Source organism: Haematobia irritans, chromosome 2 (genome assembly GCF_050003625.1).
Source record: "Haematobia irritans isolate KBUSLIRL chromosome 2, ASM5000362v1, whole genome shotgun sequence".
NCBI classification, from domain to species: domain Eukaryota; kingdom Metazoa; phylum Arthropoda; class Insecta; order Diptera; family Muscidae; genus Haematobia; species Haematobia irritans.
The window spans coordinates 96,287,755-96,292,811 of record NC_134398.1 but is presented as its reverse complement, the minus strand read 5'-3'; the positions used below and the strand labels follow the sequence as shown (position 1 = coordinate 96,292,811).

Here is a 5,057-nt window from a genome sequence, read left to right as displayed (position 1 = left end):
AAACCAGCTAATCGCTTTTAAAAATTGTTAATATATGTTCCAAATATTCCTCAAATAAATTGTTTATTATTTACAGACCTTTTAAAACTTTTACGCACACAATGATTGTAATAAATTAAATGTTTGCTGCCAAAATATGCTTTTGACAACCCTGTTATTTTCATTAGAGGTGCGTACCAGCTTACGAAATTGAACGCTACCGAAAATTTCGTTAGCATAAATAGCAATGCATTTCTTATGGGAATGACATTTTTCGCTAGAGGTGCATACCGGCCTTTAGCAATAACTTCTCAAGTGTTAAGGTGAGTACTATGTTCGAGTTTTTCACCAAAACACTAAATTAAAAGTGCAAAAATATATATGAAGATGATAACATTTTTATCAAGTCTCTTCAAATTATGGATGGAAAATATCCAATGTATTGATTGCGAACCATTTAATATTTCGAAATTAATTGATTAAAAAAAGTAACCGTGAAAATTAGATGGTTTTAAACTTGAAAACTGAACATAGAACTCAGCTTTATCCTCAAATTGAAATGCATCGCTACTCAATAATTTCTTAAACAATTTTCAATACGATTCAAATTAAAAATTAACATCGTTGCAAATACATTTCACCCAAAATTTGTATGAATGATATCCCCACTTCATATTGAAAGTCAAAGCCAAAATTCTATGAATTTTGTATAATTTATTAATTTTCGTCAAAATAAAATATATAATAATACTCTACATTATATAATACACTACAATACTACAATATTAAACGTATCAACAAATAAGAACAAAACAACAATACTTTAAATACCTTAAATATTATTTTAAACACTTTTGCGTAGATAATTTGATATCCTTCCTGTTGGTGTCATAAATTATATATTATATGTTAAAACTTATTAATATGTGGGCAATTTGAATTAGGAACGTGGTGGATCACGTGTTAGAATAAATTTCTCTTATCAACTCTAGCTAAATCCTCGTTCAGTTTACGTACACATTCCTCAGGGGTTTTCCAACAGCATATATTAGTGTATCATCAGTAAACATGTAAACGTTTGAATTCCTTACCACTGATTCCAAATCATTTATATAGATCAGGAAAAGTAAGGTACACAATAACGCACCTTGAGGGACCCCTGAATTATTGAGTTTCGGATTAGAAAATTGATCGCCACATTTGGTTTTTTGGTATCTCTTATTTTAATAAGATGTAAACCAGCATATATATAGCTTTTTAGTTTGAGTAATAAATTCTCTCTATATATTATTTCGAGTGCTCTCTTTAAATCAAGAAATACATCAGCTATAAAGTTTTTTCTTCCAATATCTATTTTCCACATTGATACTACGAGATTTATAAGAGCTTCGCAGCTGTGATTACTTCTAAATCCCGATTGCTTCTCATACAGTAATAAATTCTTCTCAAAATAAGAATTCATTTGTTTGTGCACAATTTTCTCTATTAATTTACTTAATGTAGGTAGCATATTTACCGGTCGCATTTCATTTGGATTCTTTGTATTTCGCACCTTCTTTATAGGTACTACACATGCCTCTTTTAAACAATTTGGAAAAATCCTTTCTACAGTGAACCATTAATCAACTTGTATATATGTTTTCCGAACAAATCAATGTTACTCAATAGCATATTAATATTTAAGGAATTGTAATCCTTTTTATTATTCATAGCTTTCATTGTATTCTTTATATCAGTCAGAGTTACATTCTTAAATTTGAAAACAGAATTTAAGTTTTCATTAATGTTGTTCTCATATTTAACGTATGGTATAGATTTTGAAATATCTTCGATGCTTTTTATAAAGAATGAGTTCAATTTTTCTGCTATTTTAACATCTTGTGTAACGATTCTCCCATTCAGTTCGATTTCATGTACGTAATCATCCTCTTTTTTTTTAAACAAATTTCTTTATTGCTCTCCACATATCCTTTTGATTGCTGCATTCGTTTATTTTATTGTTTATATACACTCATAGAAAAAAAGTTTGTTGTTAATAGCAAACGCTGTCTGCTGTTTTTCAGTTGCAGTTGATAATGAAAAACAATTTCAACCAAATATATTCATGTGAATTCTATGGTTGAGGCTGTAATTAATAATGCAATATCTTGGGGATTGCCCAGCTAGAAACGTTTCCTGCAAAAGAGTTGCTTGTGTGACACGTAACTGTTAAAAGTTACCGTTGTCCAGTTCAACACCAACCAGCTCTAACCATAAAACAAGTTCATTTGTAAAAAAATCAAGTAACTCCGCCAGGCCACTAACCAAACTAAACAGTCGTACATTGAGAATAGAGGACCCTCAGATAAAACAATTTTGCATTTTGACATATACGCTGAGGTGGAAATGAGCCTCATTTGTCAAGATGATTTTCCGATGAAAGTCCGGATTCTGTGGCAGCAAAAATTATTCTTACCTCCTCCATATGTTATTGAATCGCGAATACAAAGGGAGCAGCGCAGCTATGTTTCCATTAAAAAAATAAAATCTCTGCCACTTTTACTATCTTGCTAGTTTTTATTGTATAATTATTGCTAGACAAGTACGCGAACGGACCTATTGTTGGTTTTGACAAATGTCAACGTCGACATGTCAAACGCCGTCAAAGCATCACTTGTAAACGAAAACACGAGACAAGCCGGGAAAATGTAAAAATTATTTTGTGTTGTTTTGGAATATATTTTCCAATTTTTTTTATTTTTATTATAATTGGTAAGTATTGTATAATATTGTATCCCTTTTAAAGTACTTTTGTTTTTAATAATTTTTAGATTGGAAAATGACTATTATACATTGATATATGGGAGCAACCGTCGTACAATTGTTCATACCCGCTGTGCAGACAAACGGTTATGGATTCAATCCTAGTTTCGACCAAACACCATAAAGTTTTGCAACAGTGGATTACTTCCTCTGTAATGTTGGTGACCTTTCTGAGTGCTTCAAAGCTACTCTAAAATTTTCATCGCAAAGGGAAATGATGTTCAGGCTCGGCTATAAGAAGGAGATTCCATGTCTTTGAGCTTCCTGCATGGAATCGGGTGGCACTGACTGACAAGAAAGAAGTTCAATACTGCTGTATCATAATGGACTAAATAGTCAAAGGGAACCTGAAATAACGGGCTGCCACTATAACTAACCTAAACTGTACCCGAATCTATCCTAATTGGCAAAGTTCACATTAAATGTGAGTATTAAAACACTCAGTGACAAGAAAGAAGTTCAATACTGCTGTATCATAATGGACTAAATAGTCAAAGGGAACCTGAAATAACGGGCTGCCACAATAACTGACCTAAACTGTACCCGAATCTATCATAATTGGCAAAGTTCACCTTAAATGTGAGAATTAAAACCAGTTTAACATTAAAACGTTGCTATTTTAGCCTAATAATGACATGAATCAATTTGATGACATCGTTCAATACAATTCCTATAAATAAAAATAGTTTACAAAATAAATTTTTTGTTATGTCATGTTTCTGAGATATCTTTATAAAAATATAAGGATATCTCAGAGACTGCTTTATTAAAATTTATTTTTAACCTCTTTTTTCGAATTCAGGAGATTAAACCACATAAAAAGCAAACTCTCATCAAATGTAAATTTTAGTGTAAACTAGTGTAATTACTAATTGTTTTTTTTTACTTTTCATTACAGACTGTCTTAAAATTGTTATGTTTTACCCGCGTGTATAAGAGCAAAGAAGAAAAACAAACGAAAATAAATCCTAGACAACAATCCAACTCAACTTCCAATACTTTGATGGAATTCAATTTATTCCACACATTTAATAAATGTAGAAGTTAAAGTATTAAATGATTTACGGGTTTCATTTCAACATATCGTTAAAAAACGACAATTTGTGTTGCTGGGACAACAAACATTTGTAGTTGTTATAGCAGTAAACATGTTAGCTATTTCAACTAACGCAGTTTGCTACTTTAGCAGCGATGTTTGTCAAAAACTTTTAGCAAACACGTTTGCTAATTCAGCAGCATTTGTTTGCTATTTTAAGGTAAGTACTATGTTCGCTTTTCGCGTTGAAATTTTGGTGGTTACTTTATTAAAACAGTTCAATATAAAGCAGACAAATTAACTCAATTGATGTGTAGTTTCTTGTTCCATTAGTTTTCGGCAAGACTCTACAGGAATAAGTTTGTTTTCATTTATAATTTTGATTATATAAGGAAAAGTAATCGCGAAAATAAAGTGGTTTTCAACTCGAAAACCGAACGTAGTACCCAGGGATCCGGAGCGGTCCATTTTTTTCGCTCCGCTCCGCTCCCGCTCCGGAGAAAAAAAAAACCGCTCCGCTCCTCGCTCCGCTCCGAGAAAAAAAAATCGCTCCACGCTCCGCTCCGCTCCTCTTCGAGAAAATTTTAGTACAAACATTGTATTATTTGTTCAATTGAGTTTTATTTTATTTAGAAAAATCGGGCGGTACATATATGGGAGCTATAGCTAAATCTGAACCGATTTCGATGATTTTTTGCACATATAGTTAGTGCTATAGAAGATTACATTTCGCCAACTTTGAGTAAGATCGGTTGATAAATAAGGGTTTTATGACCTAATTTGACAAAATCGGGCGATACATATATATGGGACCTATATCTAAATCTGAACCGATTTCGATGAAATTTTCAGACTTAAAGGGTGATACAGAAGATTATTTTGTGCTAAATTTGACGACGATCGGTTAGTAAAAAAAGTGCAACGTGGCCCCATTTGTCGAAATCGGGCAATACACATATATGGGAGCTATATCTAAATTTGATCCGATTTCTTCCAAATTCAATAACGTTCGTCCTTGTGCCCAAAGAAACTCCCTGTACCAAATTTCATCAAAATCGGTTAATAATTGCGACCGAAATCCTGTGAACAACAAATACATGGACAGACGGACGGATGGACGGACGGACGCCAAGCGCTAGATCGACTCAGGAGGTGATTCTGAGTCGATCGGTATATATTTTATGGGGTCTAAAATCAATATTTCTTGTAGACACATTTTATGGCAGATCAAACTTATTAT

General features: G+C 32.4%; 1 long non-coding RNA gene across 2 annotated transcripts; it reads left to right on the top strand.

Annotated features, from left to right (window-relative positions):
* The first annotated feature begins 2,632 nt into the window (after window positions 1-2,632).
* Window positions 2,633-3,838, top strand: LOC142223375 (uncharacterized). 2 transcript variants are annotated; one of them, XR_012718703.1, is made up of 3 exons: window positions 2,633-2,730; window positions 2,790-3,205; window positions 3,680-3,838. It is a non-coding gene; the product is annotated as an uncharacterized LOC142223375 (long non-coding RNA). The 2 variants fall into 2 exon arrangements; XR_012718702.1 differs by having other exon boundaries at window positions 2,790-3,360.
* The last annotated feature ends 1,219 nt before the right edge of the window (window positions 3,839-5,057 follow it).